This window comes from Ziziphus jujuba, chromosome 2 (assembly GCF_031755915.1).
Source record: "Ziziphus jujuba cultivar Dongzao chromosome 2, ASM3175591v1".
Lineage (NCBI taxonomy): Eukaryota > Viridiplantae > Streptophyta > Magnoliopsida > Rosales > Rhamnaceae > Ziziphus > Ziziphus jujuba.
This window is the reverse complement of record NC_083380.1, coordinates 643,060-661,443: the sequence shown is the minus strand read 5'-3', so window position 1 is coordinate 661,443 and position 18,384 is coordinate 643,060. Positions and strand designations below refer to the sequence as shown.

General features: G+C 31.4%; 2 non-coding genes and 1 pseudogene across 2 annotated transcripts; 2 read left to right on the top strand and 1 right to left on the bottom strand.

The window, feature by feature from the left end:
• Positions 1 to 477: 477 nt before the first annotated feature.
• TRNAT-UGU (transfer RNA threonine (anticodon UGU)) lies at positions 478 to 550 on the bottom strand. The gene has a single exon. It is a non-coding gene; the product is annotated as a tRNA-Thr (tRNA).
• A 13,419-nt stretch (positions 551 to 13,969) lies between these two features.
• Positions 13,970 to 14,042, top strand: TRNAT-UGU (transfer RNA threonine (anticodon UGU)). Its single transcript has one exon. It is a non-coding gene; the product is annotated as a tRNA-Thr (tRNA).
• A 431-nt stretch (positions 14,043 to 14,473) lies between these two features.
• On the top strand, positions 14,474 to 15,069 carry LOC132800494 (small ribosomal subunit protein uS4c-like; annotated as a pseudogene).
• The last annotated feature ends 3,315 nt before the right edge of the window (positions 15,070 to 18,384 follow it).

Here is an 18,384-nt window from a genome sequence, read left to right as displayed (position 1 = left end):
GATGTATTTTTTTTGAAACGAGGTCCTCTGTAGTGCGACATAAAGACTCCTTATTTTATTGAAATTTCATAAACCTAAATGAAATTAAAACTAAACTAAATGATATATGAAGTGAAATTTACTGAAGCCTTGGACTACAAATAATAATTAGATGAATTATATCAATATCCAGACCGTATTGTATTGTATATATAAATATTATTTATTATTGTGTATAATTTTTATACAATACAATAATAAATTTTATAAAAAATATAAATAAGCAATATATAAATGAATACTAAAGGTTATTTTCTTGATTGATTTGTTTTACAAAGATCAAACTTCAAGTTTTTTTTTTTTTTTTGGGTAATAATTGGGAGTCTCTATGAGATAATAGAAAGATAATAGATCGGTGACCCTTGATAAGGTAAAAGGGTAAGAAGCCTTTTCAATATTCTTATTATTGATTTTGTAAAGATCAAATAGATGGAGAAAAGCTAGCTATCGGAATCGAACCGATGACCATCGCATTACAAATGCGATGCTCTAACCTCTGAGCTAAGCAGGCTCACATAACATAAATTGTACATGCACAGGAATTTAGTAAACTAGTAGGATCTTAGCTATTAACTGTTCATAATTCATATGACTAGAGAGAAGAATCTAGACTAGAAGTTCAAAGAAATATTAGAAAACATAGCAATTAACATAACGATTAATATAGCGCTATATAATTTTGATTTTTTTTTATCAACTATATGTTTATCAATAATCAATATCTTGATCAGATAGTAAGATTTTTTTTTGTGAATTAAAAAATGACTTTGTAATTATTTTTGAGTATTATAATATTAATGTTTATAATATAAAAAAGATTAATATTATAATTATTATAATATAATTATAAAAAGGATTGTGTAATGAGAATAATTATAATTAATATTATAATTATTTATGTTATTGTTATAGAAGGTCTGCCCTAAGAAAAGGGAAGAGGAAGAAAAAAATGAAAAAGAAAAGTGCAATCCAATCTATATAAACGCAGTCCAGATCATAATGAAACATTCCGTTGTTTTCGTTCAGAAAGGTGAAAGCTAGAACGAAAAAAAAGAATCGACCATTCAAGTATTCGAAATTACACGCTAAAAATGATAGAAATAGGGGCATAGCATGTTAGGTTATAGATCTACCACATATATATTTATGTATAATATTATTATGTATAATAAATATACATAATATATATGTGGTATATATCCATATATATTGTATATTAAATTTAATTTCAAATACAGAATTGATAGAATCTTTTCTGATTGGACCAAATATGAGTATTCGATAGAGATGAAAGAAGATAGACAATAAATCCAAATTGGGAGAAAATGCCTTTCAATAAGGAACTGCTATCTAATGAATTCAACAGTACCAGCCTGATATAAATAAATGAATAAAGAAGAGTGGCATCAAGACCCTAATAAAAAAAAAGGGGGGGATATGGCAAATTGGTAGACACTACAGACTTAATTGGATTGAGCCTTAGTATGGAAACCTACCAAGTGATAACTTTCAAATTCAGAGAAACCCTGGACTTATAAATGGGCAATCCTAAGCCAAATCTTGTTTTCTGAAAACAAACAAGGATTGAAAAAGTGATAATAAAAAAGGATAGGTGTAGAGACTCAATGAAAGCTATTCTAACAAATGGAGTTGGCTGCGATGCATTAGTAAAGGAATCCTTCTATCAAAACTCCAGAAAAGATGAAGAATAAACCTATATATACGTATACGTACTGAAATACTATTATATACATATATGTAATGAAATACTATCTCCAAGCCAAATGATTAATGATGACCTGAATCATTTTTTTTATATTTTTTATATGTTTATATGAAAAATGAAAGAATTTCTGTGAATCGATTCCAAGTAAAAAAATGGAATATTCATTAATCAAATCATTTACTCCCTTGTAATTTGATAGATGTTTTGAAAAATTGATTAATCATATGAGAATAAAGATAGAGTCCCATTCTACATGTCCATATCGACAAAATTGAAATTTATAGTAAGAGAAAAATCCATCCACTTTAGAAATTGTGAGGGTTCAAGTTCCTCTATCCCCATAAGGCCCATTTGATTCCCTAATTTTTATCCTATACTCTTATTTCGTTAGTGGTTCAAAATTTGTTATGTTTCTCAATCATTAATTTTTTCCATTTCACAAGCCTTGTGATATATGATTGATGCGAATCCACCCGAGACTGTTCGATCGACAACCCGCTGGGGTGCTGACCCAATACAAATGAAGGTGGGACCGATCACTAGGGCCGAAGCCAAGAAGTTCAAGGACAATCTTGCTGTCTTCATACAAGGAATAAGTCATAGTCAAGAGGGTTTGGCCATATCTAAAGAACCAAGGCCTGTTTTACTCATACAAGCAATAGAAGCCGATACGGACCCGGGTGACGGTTTTGGTACATTTTTGGAGTCCAGGAAGCATGAAATGGTTCCAATGATTTATGGGTTCAATACATATGCCTAAGAGGTCATGGAATCAAGTTAAAGCAGCCTCAAATGCAATCAAAAAGGGCTTGTACGGACAGCATCAACAATTTGGCTGAATTTGCTGTATTGCTTGCTGGCTTTACTGTATTTTACTGTATTAGCCTTTTCTTAATTTTCCAAGCATGGGCAACGTGTGGGACTTCATATTCAGCTTATTTGGATCCTAAAAAGCATCTAGAAGCTGATTTGGAGCTCAAAGAGGTCAAAGATTGGTCAAAGTCAAATTAGTCAAAAAATCTAGTATTATAGTTTCCTAATTTTATTCTACTTTTTGTTTTAGGAAACTACCATTACTTTTTAGTTTTTATTTATTTATTTTCTGGAAAAATAAGTTTAGGAAAGTTATTATTTTATTATTTTCATTGTAAATTAATTAATTCCTAATTCAGAATAAAGGAATTAATTAATCAAATTTAGTTTAGGAAACTTAGTTTAGGACATATTAGAATTCGGTCAAGTTTCCTAATTCCTATAGGAGTCCAGTTTTGATTTATTTTTTTAGGGTTTATTTTGTTTCTTTCAAGCCTATTTAAAGGCTTATTTTTCAATAATAATACAACTTTGATTTGATTAAGAAAATACTTGTGAGATTAATTATCTCTTTGTTCTTTGAGAACACCTAAAACACCATTAGAGAATTGATTGTTTTAGCTTGACTTATCAATAGGTTTTCCATCCCCTATTGTGGCGTCTACATTATAACAAGGTTTCTAACCATAGGTTGGTTAGGGGTTGAGGTCCATTCCATTAGAACTTGAACTTAATTAAAGATCCGGGCTAATATAATACGGGTTTAGGAGCAGGTCGTCCTAGGTTCGTATCAATGATATACATACAAATGAACATCATTGAGAAAGTAATCCCGATTGTAAATTGGAATGATCATACTATCGCTCGTACTGTACTGAAACTTACAAAGTCTTCTTCTTTTTTTTTTTTTCCCGAAGATCTAAGAAATTCCACCAAGGCCTGGATAAGACTTTGTACTCCCTTTTTCATCTTTTTAATTGACATGGACCCAAGTCCTCTATTAAAATGAGGATGATGCGTCGTGAATGGTCGGGATAGCTCACCTGGTAGAGTAGAGGATTGAAAATCCTCGTGTCACCAATTCAAATCTGGTTCCTCGCACATGGATTGTTTGTATGATATCGATTCTACAAATTGGTCAACATACATATTCATTAATTAATAGTATAGATCATGATACATGTTTATCCTTCTAAGCGGCTAGAGAGATACCCCTTCTATTTAAGAAATAGAGAATATTTATAGATGAGTATGTATAGATGTGTAAAGCATAAAAAACAAATAGATCTTGTTTCCTTGTCTTTTTATTTATTTGTTCATACTGTGTCTCTTCTCGCTCCCAAAGAATGGTACTACTTCTTCTCTATTACAAGGGGAGTTGAGGGGTACGAATAGCCAAGATTCATTTCAGATATAATACAAATAGAATCTGATCCCCTTGCATTCATTTTTTTTTTCTTTTCATATTCTATTTCCCCATTTCCCCTTCTAGGTTGTTACTTTCTGGAACCTATCTAAGTGATGTGCACGGTACATAGTTCTGCATCATTAACTCTTTCATCCTATTGACTTAGCTCAGCTCATGTGGAGAAAGTATCTTTCAAAATTTGAAAATCGTACTGAATCCCTCTGATTTAATTGTTTTTGTATTTATTTTTTTATTTAGGATTTCGTTATCCTTCTTTTAACTTATACATAATATATGAAATGAATGAAACTTGAACTCTTTGATCTATAAACAAAAGTAAAAATATTCTTTGAATATCTGGAGTTGTAGAAGTGAATATGAGTTTCTGATTGTTCAGTAAGCATCTTGTAGTTCATAAAAATTAGAGGCAATATAATCCTTATGTAAAGGCCATCCTATCCAACTTTTCGGTATTAAGATATATTTTAGACGTGTATGATTATTATAAAAGATTCTGAACATATCATAAGATTCCTTTTCTTGAAAATCTGCACTTTTCCAAACCTAGAAAACATATGGAATTCTAGGATTCCTCCTTAGGGCAAATATTTTTATGCATACTTCTTCCAATTGATTTATACCATACTCTATTCGTGTAAGATGATACACTATGGCTAACAGTCCACATGGTGCTACATCATAGGCCCATCGAAAGTGTAGATAATTGTAACCATATACATATAAAATGATAGCAATGGAATGCCAATCCTTGAGCTTTATTTATAAAGTCTCTATTCCTTAGTAATCAAGGCCCAAAGATCCATAAACTAGCCCATGTTTGACTAACCAAGCAGACAAAGGACCCTGCATCTCTTTTATATCTCCGCATTTTTATTTGTATTGTATAAGTAGTTTATTTGTATAAGTAATATAAATATTTGACATTTACGATTACAATAAAATTTATGAAGATTGGCTTGTTGTTTGTTATTCTGTATCTATACAAAGAAAAAGCTCCCACCTAATTCACTAATTCATGGGAAGATATTGAACTTTTGTATTTGAAAAATGTTTTAGAGGGGATCTCTGAAGTAGATGGTGGTTGATAGAGTAATCCTTGATTATAATTTCTCATATGAGTACTGCGTCCAACACGAAACTTGTGGTTGGCAGTAAAACACCGATTTGCCTGTTGAGATCTAATTCGATCTTCATAAATTTCTCGAGATATTTTCTTCCGAAGTTTTGTTATAGCATCTATAACGACCTCTGGTTTAGGTGGACAGCCGGGCAAATAGACATCTACGGGAATTAGCTTATCAACCCCTCAAACAGTACTATAAGAATTGGTATTGAGCATCCCCCTGTTATTGTACATGCTCCCATAGCAATAACATATTTCAGTTCAGGAATTTGTTCATATATTCTCACTAAGGAAGGGGCCATTTTCATTGTTACTGTACTCGCTGTTAAAATTAGGTCTGCTTATCTAGGACTAGATCTTGGCACCAGTCCATAACGATCAAAGCCGAATCGCAATCCTATTAATGAAGCAAAATCAATAAAGAAGCAACAATTGGTACCATAGAGAAGTGAAACTCAATAATGGAATTCATAACTATTTCAATTTTTATTTATTTATTTATTTATTGTCTGATGAATATTCAAGAGCTAAGACCGTTCCAAAGCTCCTTTTTTCCACGAGTAGATTAAACCAACAATTAGGATAAGCACGAAAATTAAAGCTTCTATAAATACGGATCCCCCTAACACATCAAACTTCATTGCCCATGGATAAAGAAAAACCATTTTAACATCAAAAACAACATAAATGAGAGCAAACATATAATAACAGATTCGAAATTGTAACCAAGCATCCCCCATTGGTGATACGAACCTAGAATGATCTGCATGTAAACCCGTATTATATTAGTTTGAATCTAATTATGTTTAAGTTCTAATGGTTACCTTGACCCCAAACCAACCTGTTATTAGAAACATTGGTATATAATGAGGACGCCACAATAGGTGATGAAAATCCTATTGATAAGTCAAAGTAAAATACTTATTCACTAATGGTGTTTTAGGTGTTCAAAAGAACAAAGAGAAATTCAATCTCACAAAATAAATTCTGAATATTATTAATGGTGTGTTCTTCCTCAAAAACAAGCACATTTTATGGGCTAAAAGAAAACAAAATAAAACCTTAAAAACTAAAGGGGAAAACCGGCCATACATGTGGTTTCCTATAGTGGCCGAATTTCTCACTCCTTTCCTAATCTAATTTCGATTAATTAATTCCATTATTTTGAATTAGGAATTAATTAATTTACAATGAAAATATTAAAATAATAACTTTCCTAAACTTATTTGTTCAGGAAATAAATAAATAAAATCAAAAAAGTAATGGTAATTTCCTAAAACAAAAAGTAGAATCAAATTAGGAAACGAAAATACTAGCTTTTAGACTAAATTCATTTTTACCAATCTTTGGCCAATTTGAGCTCCAAATCAGCTTCAATATGCTTTTTAGGATTCCAAATAAGCTTATTATGGAGTCCCACATGTTTCCCTTACTTGGAGGAAAGAGAAAAATCCAACTCAGTAAAATACAATAAAGCCAGCACAAAATACAGTAATTTTGGGCCAAATTTTGAAGATGTTCGTACAAGTGCATACAAGTTGGTTTTACTTCTGTATTGAGGTGTTTCTATGACCTCTTAGTGATATTTATTGGATTTGGAACCATTTCTTCCTGTTCGGACTCCAGAAATGAACCAAAACCACAATCCGGGTCTGTATCGGCTTTCACTTGTATGCTAAAAACAGGCCTTGTATCTTCAGATATGGACAAGCTCTTTTGAGAATGAATTACCCTTTGGATAAAGGGACAAGGTTGTTCCTCTTAGCTTGAGCCGTAGAAATCGGCCTGGTCTTCATCTGTATCGGGTCAGCACCCTAGCGGGTTGTTGGTTGTGCGGGCTCCAGTGGATTCGCATCAATTGGTTCTATGCCCGATTCATAACTCGAAAGTTTTTGCTAATCGAGGCTAAAACTCCAGAAATTAGAAATACCAAAATAGGAATAACACTTGATATAAATGTACTCCTATTAATAATCTGGAAAATATATCGAACTAATTGATTCAAAATGGAATTAATTGTCAAGTAATCTATAATTGTTTAGTGTTGTGGTATATGTCTCGTTTCGAGATTATCCACAGCCACTATAAACTATAATTCTATTTCCATTTTATTTCAATTACCTATTACATTTATTTTGATATAGATAGAATACATATTTTTTTTATATTGCTCTTATACAAATAAACCTCTCTTGGTTTCGTCTCACTTCAGATAATCTGATTAGATTATCTCTAAATCTAACTAAATCTAAAGACTTGAAGCAAAGGACTTCAAAATTCTATTTTTATTTTTATTTTTATTCTTTCTATATTTCTATTCTATATTATAAATAAAATTCTAAATTAGAATATAGAATATTATATAAATTATTAAAAATTATTAATATTTTAATATTCTATAAATATTAATTTTTTTCTTTTTTATATTATAATTATAATTATAGGTTTTAGGTTTATAGGGCTATACAGACTCGAACCGTAGACCTTCTCAGTAAAACAGATCAAACTTATTATTATCAAAATGATTTGAATTGTTTCAAAGACCCAACATACATTTTTAGGCATTTGGCTCTTTCGTTAACCGATATAAATATCGGTTAGTCTACCATATTTTTTGAATGATAGAAAGATAAAAAGATGGCTCCATGTGCTCCAATTCATTATGTGAATTCCAATCCGGTAGCACTACCAAAGTGTTTCAAAGAAGGTTTGTTCTGACGGTAGGTCTGCTCCTAGCCGAGATGTTTGAATCAAATATGAAACTTCATACACCACAAAGTTCATAAGATAGAACGAAAGGATAATTTTTTTGAGGTCCTTATACTCATTATGCCTAGCATTGAATGAACAGGGTATTCACCTTATCACTATCTCAACTTAATGAGTCTATATTGGTGCCTACATGGGCACCCGAATCCAAATTGGACCAAAACATTTGTCAGGCTATTGTTCTTTTATTTTGTTCCCTAAACGCATAGAGTAAGACATCCATTTTTCAACAAGATCAAATCTTTCAATTCCATGATGGACTCCTCTGAAAAACATTTGCGCATGTGTAAACGAGGTGCTCTACCTAACTGAGCTATAGCCCTTATGCTTGTGATACATATTTTATCATGTAGATAACTTCTTGTCAAGATGAATATTACATGATCCAACATCATATCTCTTTGATTCGTTTGATAGGTATTGCTTATAAACAATATTCCATTTATAATCTATCAATGTGATAGCTCACACTTATTTCTCTTTGTGATGATAAATGACCTACTTAACTCAGTGGTTAGAGTATTGCTTTCATACAGCGAGAGTCATTGGTTCAAAATCCAATAGTAGGTAGAACTTATTCCATACCAGCAAGAATAGTATCTAATACGTTTTTCTACTCATGCTCTTTTATTGATTTTGTATCTTTTTCATCCTACTTTATTTATCTATTTAATTTCGAATCAAATATTTTTTTGTTTCACTAGAAGTCGATTCTACTTGATTATATTTGATTGTTATTCAATTTCAATCGGCAGAAGCAAACAAAATAACGTGTATAAACAAAACTTCTACTCATACACCTTATTTTGCTTATTCGGACCCACCACCTAGTTATGATATCACATTGATAGCCTCTACTATGTCCTAGCTCATCTGAGAGCGAGATTTGCTTCAATTGTTTGTCTCTTACCTTCAGCTTTACTCAAGTTAGCTTTTGCTATTTCAAGAGTTTGTTGAGCTTCTTGTGGATCAAACAGTGATCTCATTATTGCCTATTCTAGCAAAACCACCCATTAGAGCCATCGTTAACGATTCGTCGTTAAGGCATATTCTTAAAATACTAATATCTACAGCTGTTGCAATAGGTGCGTGGTTTGGTCATAGGCCGATTTGTCCACTATTAGTAGATAAAATTATTTCTTTCACTTCTGAATCCCAAAAAATTCGATTCGAGGTCAGTACATAAAGATTTAAGGTTATTTCTTAAATTTCTCTCCATTTCTAAGTTTGTAGCCTTCACAGTAGCTTCATCGATGTTACCAACCCAATAAAAAGCCTGTTCAGGGAGACCATCTAATTCGCCAGAAAGGATCAATTTAAATCCTCTAACTGTTTCTGGTAGACGAACATATATCCTTGGTGAATTGGTAAATACTTCTACTATGAAAAATGGTTGTGATAGGAAACGCTTAATTTTTCGTGCTCTTGCTATGGTTAAGCGATCTTCTTCGGAAAATTCATCCAACCGAATATAGCTATAATGTCCTAAAGTTCTTTGTAATGTTGTAAAGCTTGTTTAACTCTTTGTGTAGTTTCATAATGTTCTTCACCAATGATCCGAGGTTGAGCATAGTTGACATTGAATCTAAAGTATCTATTGTTGAATAGATACCTTTGGTAGCCAATCCTCTTGATAGCAGGGTAGTAGCATTTAAATGTGCATATGTTGTGGCTGAAGCAGGATCAGTCAAATTGTCCATGGGTACATAAACTGCTTAAATAGAAGTTATGGACCCATCTTTGGTAGAAGTACTTCTTTCTTTTAAAGAACCCATTTCAGCGCTAAGAGTGGGTTGATATCCCATAGCGGAGGGTATTCTACCCAACAAGGCTGATACTTCGGATCCTGCTTGGACAAAACGAAAGATATTGTCAATAAATAGAAGTACATCTTGTTCATTAACATCTCAAAAATATTCTGTCATAGTTAGGGCAGTTAAACCAACTCTCATACACGCCCCTGGCGGTTCATTCATCTGACTGTAGACTAGAGCTACTTTTGATTCTGAAATACTTTTTTCAGTAATTACTCCAGATTCTTTCATTTCTATGTTAATATCATTGCCGTCACGAGTATGTTCACCTACTCTGCCAAATACGAATATGCCCCATGAGCTTTGGCGATATTTTTGATCAATTCCATAATAAGTACTGTTTTTCCCACTCTCGCTCCCCTAAATAGTCCTATTTTTCCTCCATGGCGATAAGGATGACCTTTATGAACTGAAAGATGCCCATTGAATAATCAGAAACTCATCTTCACTTATACAACTCCAGATATTCAAAGAATATTTGTACTTTTTTTTATAGATCAAAGAGTTGAAGTTTAATTCATTTCATATATTATGTACAAGTTAAAAAAGGGATAGACTAAAAAAAGGAAATCCTAAATTAAAAAATAAATAAATAAACAATTAAATTAGATGGGTTCAGTACGATTTTTAAATTTTGAAAGATACTTTTTCCACATGAGCTGAGCTAAGTCAATAGGATAAAAGAGTTAATGATGCAAAACTATGTACCGCACACATCACTTAGATTGGTTCTTGAAAGTAGCAACATAGGGGGAAATGGGGAAATAGAATATGAAAAGAAAATTGAAAGAAATGAATGCAAGGGGATCATATACTATTTGTATTATATTTGAAATGAATCTTGGCTATTCGTACCCCTCAACTCCCCTTGTAATATAGACGAAGTAGTACCATTCTTTGGGAATGAGAGGAGACACAATATGAACAACTAAATAAAAAGATGAGGAAACAAAATCTATTTGTTTCTTTAGATACACTTTACTCATCTATAAATACTCATTTATAAATATGCTCTATTTCTTAAATAGAAGGGGTATCTCTCCAACTGCATAGATGGATAAACATGTATCATGATCTATACTATTAATTAATGAATATGTATGTTGGCCAATTTGTTGAATCGATACTCATACAAACAATCCATGTGCCAAGAACCAGATTTGAACTGGTGACACAAGGATTTTCAATCCTCTGCTCTACTAATTGAGCTATACCGACCACTCATGACGCATCATCCTCATTTTAATAGATGACTTGGGTCTATGTCAATTAAAAAGATGAAAAGGGGAGTACAAAGTCTTATACAGGTCTTGGTGGAATTTCTTAGATCTTCAAAAAAAAAAAAAAAAAAAAAAAGAAGACTGTTGTCAATGATGCGAATCTGCCTGAACCCATACAACCGACAACCAGCTGGGGTGCCGATTCATTACGGATGAATGTGGGACCAATCACTAGAGCACAAGCCAAGAAGTTCAAGGATAACCTTGCTGTGCTTATTCAAAGGATAAATCATAATCAAGATGGAATGATCATGACCAAAGAACCAAAACTTGTTTTGCTGATACAAGAGCTGGAGACTGGTACGGACCAGGGTGACGGTTTTGGTACATTTTTGGAGTCCGAGAAGCATGAAATGGTTCCAATGCTTTATGGGTTCAATACATATGCCTAAGAGGTCATGGAATCAAGTCAAATCAGCCTCAAATACAATCAAAAAGGGCTTGTACAGACAGCTTCAACAATTTGGCCGAATTTGCTGTATTGCTTGTTGGCTTTACTGTATTTTACTATATTAGCCCTTTCTTATTTTTCCAAGCATGGGCAACGTGTGGGCCTTCATATTCAGCTTATTTGGCATCCTAAAAAGTATCTAGAAGCTGATCTGGAGCTTAAAGAGGTCAAAGATTGATCAAAGTCAACTTGATCAAAAAGGCTAGCATTTTTAGTTTCCTAATTTGTTTTTACTTTTTATTTTAGGAAACCACCATTACTTTTTGGCTTTTATTTATTTATTTTTTGGAAAAATAACTTTAGGAAGGTTTTTATTTTATTCTTTCCATTGTAAATTAATTAATTTCTAATTTAATATAAAGGAATTAATTAATCAAACTTAGATTAGGAAAGGAAGTATAGTTTCGGCCAACTAGGTTTCTTTATGTGTGGTGGCCGGCTTTCTTTATGTTCTAGGGTTTTTAAGTTGTCTTTTAAAAGCCTATTTAAAGGCTTATTTTTCAATAAGAATACAACTTTGATTTGATTAAGAAAATACTTATGAGATTAATTATCTCTTTGTTCTTTGAGAACACCTAAAACACCATTAGAGAATTGGTTGTTTTAGCTTGACTTATCAATAGGTTTTCCATCCCCTATTGTGGCGTCTACATTATACCAAGGTTTCTAACCACAGGTTGGTTAGGGGTTGAGGTCCATTCCATTAGAACTTGAACTTAATTGAGATCCGGGCTAATATAATACGGGTTTAGGAGTAGGCCATCCTAGGTTCGTATCAGTCAATACAAGTGATAATATGATCATTCTAATTTACAATCAAAGTTACTTGCTCAAGGATGTTCATTTGTACATGTATCATATATATAACAAGGCTTGTGAAAAGAAAAAAATTAATGAATGAGAAACATAAAGAATTTTGAACCTCTAACGAAATGAGAGTATAGGATAAAAATGAAGGAATCAAATGGGCCTATTTGGGGATAGGGGGCCTTGAACCCTCACGATTTCTAAAGTCGATGGATTTTCCTCTTACTATAAATTTCATTGTTGTCGATATTGACATGTAGAATGGGACTTTATGTTTATTCTCGTCCGATTTATTAATTTTTCAAAAGATCTAACAGATTACAATGGAGTAAATGATTTGATCAATGAATATTCAAATTTTTTTCTTTTACTTGGAATCGATTCATAGCAATTCCAAGATCTGGGTCATCATTAATCATTTGGCTTGGAGATAGTATTTCAGTACATATATGTATATAATAGTATTTCAGTACGTTTATGTATATATAGGTTTGTTCTTCATATTTTCTGGAGTTTCAGTAGAAGAATTCCTTTTCTAATGCATCGTAGCCAACTCCATTTGTTAGAACAGCTTCCATTGACTCTCTACACCTATCCTTTTTTATTTTCACTTTCTGAATCCTTGTTTATTTTTAGAAACCAAGATTTGGCTCAGGCTTGCCCATTTATAATTATGGGGTTTCCCTGAATTTGAAAGTTATCATTTGGTAGGTTTCCATACCAAGGCTCAATCCAATTAAGTCAGTAGCATCTACCAATTTTGCCATATCCCCTTTTTTTTTATTAGGGTCTTGATGCCACTCTTCTTTATTAGTTTATTTATATTAGGCCAAAACTGTTGAATTCATTAGATAGAAATTCCATATTGAAAGGCGTTTTCTCCTAATTTGGATTTATCGTCTATCTTCTTTCATCTATATCGGATACTCATATTTGGTTTAATCTAAAAAGGTTCTATCAGTTCTGTATTCGAAATTAAATTCAATATACAATATATATGGATGTATATATTATGTATATTTGTTATACATAATAATATTATACATAAATATATATGTGGTAGATGTATAAGCTAACATGTTATGCCCCTATTTCTATCATTTTAGCGTGTAACTTTGAATACTTGAACAATTGATTCTTTTTTTTTTTTTTTTTTGTTTTAGCTTTCACATTTCCGAATGAAAATGCCAGAATGTTTCATTATGATCTGGATTGCATTTATATAGATTGGATTGCACTTTTCTTTTCCATTTTTTTTTCTCTTCTCCTTTTCTTAGGGTAGATCTTCTATAACAATAACATAAATAAAATAAAAAAAGAACTAAAAAGGAATTTTTTTTTTATTATCATACTTTTATAATATTAATTCTTTATTATAACAATTATAATATTTTTAATCTTTTTTATATTATAAACATTAATATTATAATATTCAAAAATAATTACGAAGTCGTTTCTTAATTTACAAAAAAAAATCTTACTATCTAATCAAGATATTGATTATTGATAAACATATAGTTGATAAAAAAAATTGAAATTATATAGCGCTATATTAATTGTTATGTTAGATGCTATGTTTTATAATATTCAAATATCCAATATTTCTTTAAACTTCTATTCTAGATTCTTCTCTCTAGTCATATGAATTATGAACAGTTAATAGCTAAGATCCCAGTAGTTTACTAAATTCCTATGAATGGACAATTTATGTTATGCGAGCTCGCTTAGCTTAGAGGTTAGAGCATCGCATTTGTAATGCGATGGTCATCGGTTCAATTCCGATAGCTGGCTTTTCTCCATCTGTTTGATTTTTACAAAATTGATAATAAGAATATTGAAAAGGCTTCTTACCCTTTTACCTTACCAAGGGTCACCGATCTATTATCTCATAGAAACTCCCAATTATTTATTAAGAAAAAAAAAAAAAAAAACTAGAAGTTCGATCTTTGTAAAATAAATCAAGCAAGAAAAGAATGAACCTTTATTATTTACTTATATATTGCTTATTTATATTTTTTTATAAAATTTATTATTGTATTGTATAAAAATTATACACAATAATAAATAATATTTATATATACATATATTATATATACAATACAATACGGTCCGGATATTGATACAATTCATCTAGTTATTCTTTGTAGTCCAAGACTTCAGTAAATTTCACTTCACCTAATTTCACTTATGTTTATGAAATTTCAATAAAACAAGGACTCTTTATGTCGCATTACCGAGGACCTCGTTTCAAAATAATACGTCGTCTGGGGGCTTTACCTGGACTAACTAGTCAAAAACGTCGAGCCGGAACCGATCTTAGAAACCAATCAAGCCCTAATAAAAAATCGCAATATTGTATTCGTTTAGAAGAAAAACAAAAATTGCGCTTTCATTATGGTCTTACTAAACAACAATTACTTAAATACGTTCATATCGCCGGAAAAGCCAAAGGGTCAACGGGTCAGGTTTCACTACAATTACTTGAAATGCATTTGGATAACATAGTTTTTTTATTAGGTATGGCTTTGATGATTCCCCAAGCCCACCAATTGGTTAACCATAGACATATTTTAGTTAATGGTCATATTTTAGTTATCGCTACAAACCCCGAGATATTATCACAGTAAAGGATGAACAAAATTCTTAGGCTCTGGTTCAAAATTATCTTGACTCAGCCTCCCCTGAGGAATTGCCAAAACCTTTAATGCTTCACCCATTTCAATATAAAGGATTAATCAATCAAATAATAGATAGTAAATGGGTTGGTTTGAAAATAAATGAATTGCTCATTGTAGAATATTATTCTCGTCAGACTTAAACCGAACTAAAATAACAAGAATAGGGGTTCGGACACCCCCCTACTACATAAAAAGACTCGAGGTAAGTGGTGTTGATCTGAGGATTTTTCTCCCATTCATGGATCGTAGATTAGTAGGGCGATTTTCATTCCTTGTCCCTTCTTTACATTACAGTATTTCTATACCTTAGAAATTAGTATTAGGAATAGAGAATCTATATCAAAGAGAGGGCTAATTGTTGGAACAATGGTATCCATTGTTATTTCTACATTGCAATCAGTAACATTGGTGAATTAGGTAAAGGGTATGGAAAGATAGGGATTCGAACCCTTGGTAAACAAAAGCCTACATAGCAGTTCCAATGCTATACCTTCAACCACTCAGCCATCTCTCCTACATAACGATTATGGTTCAAAAACCAAGTGAATAGTGAGTTATTCATATTCTATTTTTGGATAGGTATGTACACTCTTTTTTTTTTTAAAAAAAAAATTATTAAATTAAAGATAAACCCTTCCTTCTCGGCGCTGGGGAAAAATATATATATATTTTTTTTGTGAAAAGCAATAGATAAAGATTTATGTTTACGAAGACAACACTCCCAACCTTTTCTAATATTTATACTAGATTAAATCACTGAATTGGAACAAATACACTAAGCAATCTATTTCTGAGACTATGTTTAATGGATATTTTTAGATCATTATTATATTTAGTTTAGATTATTCGTCCATTTTCATAAAAATTCTAAAATGACTTTCCAGTTTTAGATCTTTCAACCCCTTATCCCAACTTCAGACCCATAGATTTATTCCAAATTCAGGAAATATCCTGGGGTTTTTATATTTGATTGTGTAGCGTATACCCGTTATGCACACAATACACACAACACAAAATGGATGGTTAGTCTATTTTCAACCATCATAGAATGATTATTCACTTTTTTTTCTTCTCTTTTTGGATCATAATTCGATCAAAACTTCTCTAATTATCCTAATTTGAAGGAAAAATTCTTTGATTCTTCAACTTCGATGAAATAGGAATAGTTCCTTTCATTCTTTTACTACTGCTATTATATTACTACTATATTTTTATTAGTATATTTTACTATATTTACATTTGAATGAAATATAATCGGATTCAAATATTTCTTAGTTTTTATTGATTCCTGTCAAAAAGAAAAAGAAAGAATTTGAGTAGAAGGTCTTCCTTTTAATGAGTCTTTTTTATGTTATTTTATACTGTCCAATTCTCTTTGTTTGGATTATTTTCTCACAACACGAAGGGTAATTCAAAGAACTTATAGAATGGCTTTCTGCCCATGTCTAGATCTAGAATAAATGGAAGTTTCATTGGTAAGACCTTTTCAATTGTAGACAATATCTTATTGCTAATAATTCCAACAACTTTGGGGAGAGAAAGAGGCATTCACCTATTATCGAGATGGTGCGATTTGATTCTTTTATTTATGTATTATTATTTTCTTTCTTATTTAGTTATTATATTATAAAATATTATGTTATAATAAATCATAAAAATATATAATAAATTAATTATATTATAAATAAATTAATTACATTATAATAAATTATAATTAATAAATTATATATTTATTATATATTTAATATATTTATCATATATACTTATTATAATTATAAATAATTATATAATTATAATAAATTACAATTTTCAATTATAAAGTTATAAATCAATTTAATATTTTTATGTATTTTCTAATTTTTTTCTTTTTTATAGTTATACTTTTTTATTTTATCGCTCTCAATCTTAAGAGAAAGACACGCACAATAGAAAGAAAAAAAAATTATTGAAATAAATCTACACTTGTTAAAGGTGAAGTTTGTAAATAAAACAAGCCCTTATGTCGTGTATCCCCTATTAATGCAGCCTCAGATGCTTCAATTGTTGATTTTAGAGTACTGAACGAAAGGTTTCCCTATGGGTTAGGTCAAACGTACTCCACCAGTACCAATAGGGGGCATAGGGGAAAAGGCACTACTCCCAGGAATCAACAACACGAAAACTTTGGTATAAATTATACCTTTTCTTTATCAGGATCAGTACTAACAAGAATGGTTGGGACAACAAACATCCATCTTGTTCATATTTTGGATACCCATATAGCCATCGAAGACTGTTGAAGTGACTAATTCCTAGAAATTAAGAGGCGTTGAAGACAAAGAAATTGTTGGAGTCACCCTTTTTTTTATTTTATCCAGTACTAACATGCTTGATGTTAAGGAAAGGTTTTTTATAGAAAGGTTGGCTAGAGATTTCTTAACACAAGCCCCACTTAGTTTATAACGAGACTATTTCATTTTAATGTTTGTGGATTTCATGTATTATTCTCATTATGCAGATAAAGGAGGAGCCGTATGAGATGAAAATCTCATGTACGGTTCTGAAATGCAAATTCTGAATGATGGCTGTAACTCAATCTGAAGGAAATTATGTGGAAACTTTAAAGAATTATTATGAAGCTATGCAATTAGAAATCGATCCCTATGATTGAAGTTATATACTCTATAACATAGGTCTTATCCACACAACGAATGAAGAACATGCGAAAGCTTTGGAATATTATTTTTGGGCACTAGAGCGGAATCCATTCTTACCACAAGCTTTTAATAATATGGCCGTGGTTTGTCATTACATGCGAATATCTCCACTATGGAAAGGGAAAGAAAGAGAAAATCCATTAAGAAATACTAGAAAAAATAGGCGTTCTACTTATGTATCGTGCAAAACAATGATTTTCATAAGCTATGGTGAAGAAATGCACTTCATAGAAGAGGAAATAAGACTAAATTGGCATGCCTAGATACTTTATTCTATGGGTAAAGGGTCTAATTGAAAAGGAAGCACCATAAAGATCAACTCGTGAGATTTTGGGCCTACCAATAACAAATGCTTACTTATGTCAAGAGATAAAAGTTAGGAATGTTGGGGTGAGAAGGTTATGACCAAGAGCAAGCTAGCTTGAAGTGTTAGCAACAAGCAAGCTTTTGGTGATGCTCTTGGGAATGGTTGTGTGTGAGTTGTGTTTTTAGGTTTTGGTTATGGTGTTTTCTGGTTTTTAGGGTTCCTAAAGTGTTCTAAGGTGTTGAAGAAGAGATAAGAAGAAGAGGAACACATTGGATTTTGAAAATAAGGCTTGGATGTGTAGCCATTTCATTCATTTTACAATATAAGCTTGAAATTACAACTAGTTCACACATGCCAAGCATGTGAGCTTACAAAATAAGTAAAGTATTTGAAATTTAAAAAGTAAAATGGTCAATACCTAACTTTTCATACACAAAAGAGGTAAAAACCAG